This window comes from Pristiophorus japonicus, chromosome 2 (genome assembly GCF_044704955.1).
Source record: "Pristiophorus japonicus isolate sPriJap1 chromosome 2, sPriJap1.hap1, whole genome shotgun sequence".
Classification (NCBI taxonomy): domain Eukaryota; kingdom Metazoa; phylum Chordata; class Chondrichthyes; family Pristiophoridae; genus Pristiophorus; species Pristiophorus japonicus.
The window spans coordinates 208,144,406-208,156,879 of NC_091978.1; the positions used below are offsets into that span (position 1 = coordinate 208,144,406).

Consider the following 12,474-nt stretch of genomic DNA (forward strand, 5'->3'; position numbering starts at 1 on the left):
GTCAAGGCACGATGGTTATACATTTTCGGCAAAAGATAACAAGATAGGGCTAGAGTGACATCCCAGCTCAGCCCATCTCTTTTGATCCCTCCTTCCCTTTGTCCACTCATAAGCCGACCCAAGCATGGTCCGATTTTAAACAAAGACCTTCTGTCAATGTTTCAGGTTAATAACATGATTTAATAAGACCTTGAGGTTTTTCTGCAAGCTGTGGGTTTTGTTTCAATATGTGTTAGTGTTGTAACATTTCGCAGTCTCGAGTCTGAGATGTCATGGCTATTCCTCCATGAATTGTTTGTTAGCTTATACTGTCCCTATACAATTTCCACGTTCTCAACTTCAATGTCTCTATACATTTTTAAACATTCACATAGTGTCATCCGCAAATTTGGAGATACTACATTGAATCCCCTCGTCCAAATCATTAATGTACAATGTAAATAGCTGGGGCCCCAGCACAGAACCTTGCAGTACCCCACTAGTCACTGCCTGCCATTCTGAAAAGTACCCATTTACTCCTACTCTTTGCTTCCTGTCTGACAACCAGTTCTCAATCCATGTCAGCACACTACCCCCAATCCCATGTGCTTTAACTTTGCACATTAATCTCTTGTGTGGGACCTTGTCGAAAGCCTTCTGAAAGTCCAAATATACCACATCAAGTGGTTCTCCCTTGTCCACTCTACTGGAAACATCCTCAAAAAATTCCAGAAGATTTGTCAAGCATGATTTCCCTTTCACAAATCCATGCTGACTTGGACCTATCATGTCACCTCTTTCCAAATGCGCTGTTATGACATCCTTAATAATTGATTCCATCATTTTACCCACTACTGAGGTCAGGCTGACCAGTCTATTATTCCGTGTTTTCTCTCCCTCCTTTTTTAAAAAGTGGGGTTACATTGGCTACCCTCCACTCGATAGGAACTGATCCAGAGTCAATGGAATGTTGGAAAATGACTGTCAATGCATCCGCTATTTCCAAGGCCACCTCCTTCAGTACTCTGGGATGCAGTCCATCAGGCCCTGGGGATTTATTGGCCTTCAATCCCATCAATTTCCCCAACACAATTTCCCGACTAATAAGGATTTCCCTCAGTTCCTCCTCCTTACTAGACCCTCTGACCCCTTTTATATCCGGAAAGTTGTTTGTGTCCTCCTTAGTGAATATCGAACCAAAGTACTTGTTCAATTGGTCTGCCATTTCTTTGTTCCCCGTTATGACTTCCCCTGATTCTGACTGCAGGGGACCTACGTTTGTCTTTACTAACCTTTTTCTCTTTACATATCTACAGAAACTTTTGCAATCCATCTTAATGTTCCCTGCAAGCTTCTTCTCGTACTCCATTTTCCATGTCCGAATCAAACCATTTGTCCTCCTCTGCTAGTTCTAAATTTCTCCCAGTCCCCGGATTCGCTGCTATTTCTGGCCAATTTATATGCCACTTCCTTGGCTTTAATACTATCCCTGATTTCCCTTGATAGCCACGGTTGAGGCACCTTCCCTTTTTTATTTTTATGCCAGACAGGAATGTTCAATTGTTGTCGTTCATCCATGCGGTCTCTAAATGTCTGCCATTGCCCATCCACAGTTAACCCCTTAAGTATCATTCGCCAATCTATCCTAGCCAATTCACACCTCATACCTTCAAAGTTACCCTTCTTTAAGTTCTGGACCATGATCTCTGAATTAACTGTTTCATTCTCCATCCTAATGCAGAATTCCACCATATTATGGTCTTCCCCCAAGGGGCCTCGCACAACGAGATTGCTAATTAATCCTTTCTCATTGCACAACACCCAGTCTAAGATGGCCTCCCCCCTAGTTGGTTCCTCGACAGATTGGTCTAGAAAACCATCCCTTATGCACTCCAGGAAATCCTCCTCCACCGTATTGCTTCCAGTTTGGTTAGCCCAGTCTATGTGCATATTAAAGTCACCCATTATAACTGTTGCACCTTTTATTGCAGCACCCCTAATTTCCTGTTTGATGCCCTCCCCAACATCACTGCTATTGTTTGGAGGTCTGTACACAACTCCCACTAACGTTTTTTGCCCTTTGGTGCTCTGCCCATATAGATTCCACATCATCCAAGCTAATGTCCTTCCTAACTATTGCATTAATCTCCTCTTTAACCAGCAATGCTACCCCACCTCCTTTTCCTTTTATTCTATCCTTCGTGAATGTTGAGTTCAGAGCCCTGATCATCCTGGAGCCACGTCTCTGTAATCCTAATCACATCATATTTGTTGACATCTATTTGCACAGTTAATTCATCCACCTTATTATGGATACTCCTTGCATTAAGACACAAAGCCTTCAGGCTTGTTTTTTTAACACCCTTTGTCCTTTTTAGAATTTTGCTGTACATTGGCCCTTGTTGTTCTTTGCCTTGGGTTTCTCTGCCCTCCACTTTTCCTCATCTCCTTTCTGTCTTTTGCTTTTGTCTCCTTTTTGTTTCCCTCTATCTCCCTGCATTGGTTCCCATCCCCCTGCCATATTAGTTTAACTCCTCCCCAACAGTACTAGCAAACACTCCCCCTAGGACATTGGTTCCAGTCCTGCCCAGGTGCAGACCGTCCGGTTTGTACTGGTCCCACCTCCCCCAGAACCGGTTCCAATGCCCCAGGAATTTGAATCCCTCCCTTCTGCACCACTGCTCAAGCCACGTATTCATCTGCGATTCCTGCTCTGAATAGCACGTGGCACTGGTAGCAATCCCGAGATTACTACTTCTGAGGTCCTACTTTTTAATTTAGCTCCTAGCTCCTTAAATTCATTTCGTAGGACCTCATCCCTTTTTTTTTACCTATGTCGTTGGTACCGATGTGCACCACGACAACTGGCTGTTCACCCTCCCTTTTTAGAATGTCCTGCACCCGCTACGAGACATCCTTGACCCTTGCACCAGGGAGGCAACATACCATCCTGGAGTCTCGGTTGCGGCCGCAGAAACGCCTATCTATTCCCCTCACAATTGAATCCCCTATCACTATCGCTCTCCCACTCTTTCATGGTCTAGTGCTGTTGGAGAGGAGATGAGGAGAAACTTCTTTTCTCAGAGAATTGTGAACCTGTGGAATTCTCTACCACAAAGTTGTTGATGCCAGTTCATTGGATATATTCAAGAAGCAGTTAGATGTGGCCCTTACGGCTAAAGGGATCAAGGGGTATGGAGAGAAAGCAGGAATGGGGTACTGCGGTGAATGATCAGCCATGATATCAAATGGTGGTGCAGGCTTGAATGGCCTACTCCTGCACCTATTTTTTAGGTTTTCTAAATACTGCCATACTGAAGTGCTTGTGAAAGGAATTGTCATCTGACAACTTGCAGGGCCAGGACTAAGTTCATTTTTGGCATTTGGGTGTTGCTCGGAAGGCTGACATTTATTGTCAATTCTTAGATGCCCTTGAGAAAATGGTGGCGGGTTTTCATCTTTACCTTTGTAGTCTGTAACGTTTCCGCTGCCCACCTTTGGCTCGTTTGCCATGAAGGAGTTCTGAGTAGAGCGCTTGCTTTGGGAGTCTTGTGTCTGGCGTGTGAACTCTATGGCCTGTCCAGCGGGGCTGATCAAGTGTGGTCAGTGCTTCAATACTAGGGATGCTGGCCTGGTCGAGGACACTAACGTTGGTGCGTCTTTCCTCCTAGGGGATTTGTAGAATCTTGCGGAGACATTGTTGGTATTTCTCCAGTAACTTGAGGTGTCTACTGTACATGGTCCATGTTTCTGAGCCATACAGGAAGGCGGGTATTACTACAGCCCTGTAGACCATGAGCTTGGTGGCAGTTTTGAGAGCCTAGTCTTCAAACACACTTCCTCAGGCAAGGGCTCTACTCGGAACTCCTTTACGGCAAACGAGCCAAAGGTGGGGAGCGGAAACGTTACAAGGTCACCCTCAAAGCCTCCCTAATAAACTGCAACATCCCTACTAACACCTCGGAGTCCCTGGTCAAAGACCACCCTAAGTGGAGGAGGTGCATCCGGGAGGGCATTGAGCACCTCAAGTCTCGTCGCCGAGAGCATGCAGAAATCAAGCACAGGCAGCGGAAAGAGCGATGGGCAAACCAGTCCCACCCACCCCTTCCCTATCTGTCCCACCTGTGACAGCGATTGTGGTTCTCGTATTGGATTGTACAACCCCTTAAGAAGTCACGTTAAGAGCGGAAGCAAGTCTTCCTCGATTCTGAGGGACTGCCGATGATGATGATGATGATGCAGTCAGTGTGGTGAACCTACTTTCTCAATGTTGTTCTGCAAGGAGTTCCAGGATTTTGACCCTGCGACTATGAAGGAACGACGATATATTTCCAAGTCAGGATGGTGTGTGACTTGGAGGGGAAGTTGGAGGTGATGGTGTTCCCGTGCGCTTGCTGCATTTGTCCTTCTAGGTGGTAGAGGTTACGGGTTTGGGAGGTGCTGTCAAAAAATGACTTAATCATCCACTGACATTCCCAACATCAAGATATGGCCAAGTGCAATAGATACAGCAGAGGTTACGGCCCCAACAACACCCTGGCTATAGTGCTAAAGACCCGTGCTAAGGACTAGTGATGCCCACAACCCAGGAATTCATTTTCTTTTTAAAGAGTCACATGGAGTGAATCGAATTGGCTGAAGACTGGTATCTGTGAAGATGGGGACCTTGGTAGGAGACCTAAAATGATCATCCATTTGACAATTCTGGCTGACGATGATTACAAACACTTCAGCTTTGACGTTTGCACTTGCATGGTGGGCATCGCTATCTTTGAAGCTGGGGATATTCATGGAGCCTCCTTCTCCTGTTAGTTACTTAATTGTGTACCAACATACCCAACTGGATGTGGAGGGTCTGCAAAACTTTATTGACATCAGTTGATTGTTGGATTGCTCAGTTCCATCTATAGCATGCAGCTTCTGTTGTTCAGCATGCTTATGGTCATATATTATAGCTTCATTAGATTGGCAATTCATTTTCAGGTACGCTTGGTGCTGCTCCCGGGGCATGCTCTTCTACAGGCCTTAATGAATCAGGTTTGGCCATCTGGTTTGAGGGATATGCAGGGTCATAAGAAGGCAGATCGTGGTGGAATATAATTCTGCTGCTGATGGCTGGCAGCGCTTTCATGGGTGCCCAGTTTTGAGCTGCTAAACCTGTTGATCTATCCCACTTATCGCGTCACAATAGAGCGTGTCATCAGTGTGAGGACAGGAGTCCACAAGGATTGTGCAGTGGTCACTCCTACCAATGCAATCATGGACAGATGCATCTGCAACAGGTAGTAGGTTAAGTTCGGTAAGTCATTCCCTTGACTAGAAACAGAAAATGTTGAAAATACCCAGTAGGGCAGGCAGCATTTGTAGAGAGAGAGAGAGAAAGAGTTGACAGGCCAAAAATTGTGGTCGGAGGCTTCCCGCGGGCGGATGACTCCGACTGAATTTTTTTTTGACAAAAAGTACCTGGTGTTCCCAGAGGAACGAACACTTAAGCTCCAAGGCCTAGAGGCGCAGTCCAGTGAGCGTATGCGCTTCCTGGGATCACGTGTGCCTGGACCACCAATCACAATGTAGTATTCTCATTCATAGTAATGGGAGCTCGGAGCAATGAGAATACCCCTAAACAAAAAGAACACATTAAAAAATAATATAAATGAAATTAAATTCAATGTTTTGTTAAAAATATATATTTTTTTGAAATAAAAAAAATGTTTTAATAATAAGCATAAACTTATCTTCATGGGCAGGGTTCTTCATAGAAAAAATAAATGTTATTACTTATTTTTATATCTTTTAAAACTTTTACACTGGTAAAAGCAGGCCTTGCGTCTGCTTTTACCAGGTGTAAGAGTTTGAAGGACATCCGTTGGGCAAATAGCCCAAATTTCCACCCGTGAAGTCCCTTCTTCCGGGGAGCCACATGATCTGTCAAATGAAATTTTGACAGATCGCAACTGCCGGGTTTAGGCGCATGCACATCGTACGCACTCGGAGAGGCCACAATTTACGGGCCGACGTTTCAGGTTGGTGACCCTTTGTCAGAATTGGAAAGTGTTAGATGTAGCAGATTTTAAGCAAGTGTAGATGCAGGGAAAGTGAGGAGGGGAGGAAAGAACAAAAGGGAAGGTCTGTGATAGGGTGGAAGGCAGGAGTGATTAAATGACAAAGTAGGATGGTAAAAGGGGGTGGTAATGGGACAAGTAAAGAAACAAAAGTTGGCTCCAGAGGAGCTGTAAATAGAATCAGCAGAACCATTTCCTGCTGTCTGATGAAAGGAGAGCAGTGGTTATGATCTGAAATTGCTAACTTGACTTTCAATCCAGGCGGTTGTAAAAGCCTAATCAAAAGATGAGGTGCTCTTCCTTGAGCTTCTGTTGAGCTTCATTGGAAGAGTGTAGGAGGCTGAGAGCAAAGTGATACTGATCTGAGTTTTTCCATCATTTTCTGCTAATATTTCAGATTTACAGCATCTGCAGTATTTTGCCTTTGTATTGGAGGTTATTCCCTTGTATTGATTCCTAGCACTTGCTGCAAGCCCAGTCTTGCAGCTATATCCTTTTTAGGGCTTGGTCAGTGGTATTAAAACCAAGCTAGTCTTGGTGATAGCCACCCATAGTACCCTGTGTCCCTGTGCTTCTTCCAAGTGGTGTTTTACATGCAGGAGTACTAATTCATCAGCTGAGGGAGGGAGGGCGGTAAGTGGTAAGCAGCAGGAGGTTTCCTTGCCCATGTTTCACCTGAAGCCATGAGACTTCATGGGGTCCCAGAGTCAATGTTGAGGACTCCCAGGGCCGTCCATGCCTGACTGTATACCACTGTGCTCTCACCTTTGGTGTCTGGAGTATAAGAACATAAGAAATAGGAGTAGGAGTGGGCCATATGGCCCCACTAGCCTGCTCCGCCATTTAATATGATGATGGCTGATCCGATCATGGCCTCTGGTCCGATCATGGCCTCTGGTCCACTTTCCTGCCCACTCCCCATAACCCCTTAATCCTTTATCGGTTAAGAAACTGTCTAGCTCTGTGTTAAATTTATTCAATGACCCAGCTTCCGCAGCACTCTGAGGCTGCGAATTCCACAGATTTACAACCCTCAGAGAAGAAATTCCTCCTCATCTCTGTTTGAAATGGGCGACCCCTATTCTAAGATTATGCACTCTAGTTCTAGTCTCCCCCATCAGTGGAAACATCCACTCTGCATCCACCTTGTCAATCCCCCTCATAATCTTATACTTTTCGATAAGATCACCTCTCATTCTTCTGAATTCCAATGAGTAGAGGCCCAACCTACTTGACCTTTCCTCACAAGTCAACCCCCTTAACTCCGGAATCAACCTAGTGAACCTTCTCTGAACTGCCTTTCTTAAATATGGAAACCAAAACTATACAGTATTCCAGGTGTGGCCTCACCAATACCCTGTATAACTGTAGCAAGACTTCACTGCTTTTATACTTCATCCCCTTTGCAATAAAGGCCAAGATTCCATTGGCCTTTCTGATCACTTGCTGTTCCTGCATACTAACCTTTGTGCTTCATGCACAAGTACCCGTAGGTCCTGCTGTACTGTAGCACTTTGCAATTTTTCTCCATTTTAATAATAACTTGCTCTTCGATTTTTTTTTTTTCTCTGCCAAAGTGCATAATCTCACACTTTCCAACATTATACTCCATCTGCCAAATTTGTGCCCACTCACTTAGCTTCTCTAGGTTATTTTACAGGTTCTTTGTGTCCTCACACATGGCTTTTCCTCCCATCTTTGTATTGTCAGCAAACTTGGCTACGTTATACTCAGTCCCTTCATCCAAGTCGTTAATATAGATTATAAATAGTTGGGGTCCCAGCACCGATCCCTGCGGCACCCCACTAGTTACTGATTGCCAACCCGAGAATGGACCATTTATCCTGACTGTGTTTTCTGTTAGTTAACCAATCCTCTATCCATGCTAATATATTGCTCCCAATCCCGTGAACTTTTATCTTGTGCAGTAACCTTTTATGTGGCGCTTGTCAAATGCCTTCTGGAAGTCCAAATACACCACATCCACTGGTTCCCCTTTATCCACCCTGTTCATTACATCCTCAAAGAATTCCAGCAAACATGCCTTCCCCCTTTGTCATCATAGACAGTCCCTCTGGATTGAGGAAGACTTGCTTCCATTCTTAACATGAGTTCTTAGGTGGCTGTACAGTCCAACACGAGAACCACAGTTTCTGTCACACGTGGGACAGATAGTTGTTGAGGGAAAGGGTGGGCAGGGAGCCTGGTTTGCCACATGCTCCTTCCGCTGCCTGCGCTTGATTTCTGCATGCTCTCGCCGACGATACTCTGAGCTCAGCCCCTTCATAAATCCATGCCGACTCTGCCTGACTGAATTATGTTTTTCCAAATGTCTTACTGCTTTAATAGACTCCAACATATTGGCTGAAAGGTATGATTGTCAGGCTTGATGAGTCTGTGTCAGCTGTCCCAACTTTGACACCAGTCCTTGGATGTTGTTAAGTTACTGGTGTGCCTTCGTCATCTTCTAATTCGATGCCTAGGTTGCAGCCGAGTGGTACGCCTGTTTTCTTATTCTTTGTAGTATTTTGACACAAAAGAGTGGTTTGTTAGGCCACTTCAGGGGGCAGTTAAGTGTCGATCACGTCTGTCGGGCTGGCATCATGTATAGCATAGACCGGCTTGTTTCCTTCCCTTAAGGACATTAGTGAACTCGTTGGATTTTTTTAATGACTATTCGACAGCTTCATGGTCACTTACTGATACCAGTTCTTCCAGATTTTTTTTAAACTTTAATTCACATTCTCAAACTGCCATGGTGGCATTTGAAATTGCGTTCTTTGGATTATTAATGTTGGCCTCTGGATTACAAGTCCATTAGCATAACCAGTACATTAGCTACGTATCTCATTTTTGATACGATCAGTCCACGTCTGCTTCAAAACACACGTGGCATACCAAATCACAACTTTGGCACAGACCTCAGAACTTAAAGCTTCTCTTAGCACTTGATTCAGAGCAACATTTTGACACTGCCCCTGCCCCCAATCAGCCTCATTATAAATAGTATGAAGAATTGTGGCAAATAATCAAGTCAGATATGTCCAAGTAACTATTCTACTATCCTTTTTGTATTAGATGTAAATTTGGCACAACTATATTTCAGTTCTAAAATGTTTTTTATTCTAATAGGACATAGTCTTGTCGAATTACTTTTGAGCAAAAACAGATGTTTATAAAATATTCGTATGACCAAATACTGTATTGACAATTAAAACTCCATGCATTTTAGTTTTTTTGATATTGGTTCATACTGTTTTCTAAATGGTGAGAAATTAAGAATTGTAGAGGAGCAGAGAGATTTAGGGGTCCATGTACAGAAATTACTAAAAAGTAATGGACAAGTACAAAAAATAATCAAAAAGGCTAATGGCATGTTACCCTTTATCTCAAGTGGGCTGGAATAAAAGGAATTTAAGATGTGCTGCAATTGTATAAAGCTCCAGTTAATCTTTTTTATTCATTTGCGGTATGTGGGAGTTGCTGGCAAGGGCAGCATTTATTGACCACCCCTAATTGCCCTTGAAGGTAATGATGAGCTGCCTTGCCTAACAGCATTCTACAGTGCTGTTAGGTAGGGAGTTCCAGGATTTTAATCCAGTGACGATGAAGGAAAGGTGATTCTATGTCCTAAGTCAGGATGGTGTGACTTGGATGACTACTTGGTTGTGGTGGTGTTCCCATATGCCCGTTGTCCTTGTCCTTCTAAGTGGTCAAGGTTGTGGATTTAGGAGGTGCTGTTGAAGAATCTTGGCGAATTACTGCAGTGCATCTTGTAGGTGGTATATCCTTGCAGCCACTTTGTGCCGGTGGGGGAGGGAGTGAATGTTTAAGGTGATGGACTGCTTTGACCTGGATGGCATCAAGCTTCTTGAGTGTTGTTGGAGTTTCAGCCATCCAGGCAAGTGGAGAGTGTTCCATCACACTCCTGAACTTGATTCTTGCAGGCTGTGAAAATGCTTTGGGGAGTCAGGAGATGAGTCATTTGTCGCAGAGTCCCCAACCTCAATTCTGCTCGATGGTGAGTCCCTGCGCTCCCCAGAGTGTTGATGGCGGGGTGTTCAATGATGGTAATGCCATTGAATGTCGAGGGGAGGTGGCTGCACTCTTATTGGAGATGGTCATTGCCTGGCACGATGCAGGCATGGACTGCTTCATTCTGTGGAATTGCGAATAGAACTGAACACTGTTGTCAAGGCCATAGCCTTTGCTGAATCTAGTGCGCTCAGCCATTTCTTGATATCGTATGTAGTGAGTCGAATTGGCTGAAGACTGGCATCTGTGATGGTGGAATCTCAGGAGGAGGCCCAAATAGATCATCCACTCAGTGGGCCCAAGTTTCCACACGATAAAAAACGGGCGCCCCCCGTTTTTCTCGCCGAAAACGGCGCCGGAAAAAAAACGCGCGATTCTGGAGCGCCCTGCAGCTCCATGTCTGCTTGGCGCGGCGCCCAGGGGGGCGGAACCTACCACTCGCGCCGATTTTGTAAGTGGGAGGGGGCGGGTACCATTTAAATTAGTTTTTTTCCTGCCGGCAACCGTTCGCGTTGGAGCGTTCGCGCACGCGCAGTGTGAAGGAAACATTGGCACTTGGCCATTTTTGTAGTTCTCTGTAGCTGTTTAATTTTTGAAAATTTTTTAATAAAAGCACATTGCCCTTCCATGATCAGCACTGAGGCTTCTTGCAGCAGTGAGAAGGCTGCAGGAAGCCTCAGAAGTTGAGGCAGCCGTTTCCCGACGGCCTCCCCCCACCACCCCCCACCCTGCCATCGGGAATGGCTGCTCAACTTCTGAGGCTTCCTGCAGCCTTCTCACTGTCTCCTTCCCACCCCCCGGCCGCCGTCGGGAACGGCTTCCTCCCCCCTCCGCTGCGTTCGGTCGGTCGGGCCCGCACTCCCTCCCTCCCCCTCCCCCGCCCGCCGTCGGGAACGAACGGCTGCCTCAACTTGAGGCTTCCTGCAGCATTCTCCCTGGCTGAAGCACTTTCACACAGGTTGGAAGATGGTTTATTTAATCTTTTCTTTGCTTATAAATTTTTATTCAGGTTGGATTTATTTGTATAATATTTGTATAAGTATAAATAAGGATTTATTATAGAATTTAATGACTTCCCTTCCCCCTCCCCTCCCACCTCGTTCTGGATGCCTAATTTGTAACCTGCGCCTGATTTTTTAATGTGTAGACAAGGTTTTTTCAGTTCTATAAAAATCTTCACTTGCTCCATTCTAAGTTAGTTTGGTGTACGTTTTCACTGTGGAAACTTTGAAATCAGGCGTCAGTGGCCGGACACTCCCCCTTTTGAAGAAAAACTTCTGTTCCGAAGTGAAACTGTTCTAACTGACTAGAACTGCAGAAATAAAAATGTGGAGAATTGCGATTTCTAAGATAGTCCGTTCTCCACCAGTTGCTCCTAAAAATCAGTGCAAATCATGTGGAAACTTGGGCCCATAATTTCTGGCTGAAGATGTTTGTGAACGCTTCAGCCCTGTCTTTTGCACTTGCATGCTCGGCTCCTCCATCATTGATTACATAGGATATATGGCACAGAACTGTGAGGGAGAAGAAGAGGGTTATGCTGATAGACTTAAATGAGAAAAGACAGGTGGAAGCCCGAGTGGAGCATAAACGCTGGCATAGACTGGTTGGGCCAAATGGCCTATTTCTGTGCCGTATATCCTATGTAATCCTCATATTTTTGCCATGTCTTTTGGTATTTGAATAAATCTAGACTGTTTGTTTGTTTTTGGACATTCAATTTAAATTTTGTTTGCACCAGTTGCTGTGTTGTCCCTGGCCTGATAACATTGACTCCTGTAATCTTTTTCTTTTTGGTGAATTATATTTTTTGCTCAGCTTGGACTGCACTATTTCGACTACAGAAATAAATAATTATAGAGAGGTATAGCATAGTAACTATAAAGGAAATTTAGTTTAGGTTTGGGCAGGATTAGGAACTTGGTATTCTTGGATGTAACAGTTTCATGAATACCGCATGGATGAATTACAACACCTCGGCCTTTTGGCTAAGATCATGCGTAACTGACCTGACCAGCCACCATGACCTCCGGGTGGTTTCTCCCTGGTCAGGAAGGTATATGCTTGCTTTTTTGGAAACAGGAGGTGGGTGGGGTGGCTTGACCCATCCACCTCCACGGAGGTGTGTGGGGTGGCTTGACCCATCCACCTCCATAGCACGAATCTGGTATTGCAGTACTTCCAGGAACGGTGCAGTGGCTCTAGGCCTTTTGGCTAAGAGCATTGGCGCAGAGTGATCCTTGGCATGTGCAAGGTGACCTCTGGCGTTTGTGATTTGACAAAGAATCGGAACGATTGGCTACGAATTTATTAAAAAAAAAACAATTGTACATTCCTGTCTGGCGTAAAAATAAAAAAGGGAAGGTGGCTCAACCGTGGCTATCTAGGGAAATCAGGG

At 44.9% G+C, this 12,474-nt stretch overlaps 1 protein-coding gene and 1 pseudogene across 12 annotated transcripts in view; both read left to right on the plus strand.

The window, feature by feature from the left end:
* The window catches only part of lcorl (ligand dependent nuclear receptor corepressor-like), a 212,108-nt gene that overhangs the window by 18,062 nt on the left and 181,572 nt on the right, over positions 1–12,474 (plus strand). The gene's annotated exons all lie outside the window — the stretch shown is intronic.
* Positions 12,045–12,277, plus strand: LOC139252426 (U2 spliceosomal RNA; annotated as a pseudogene).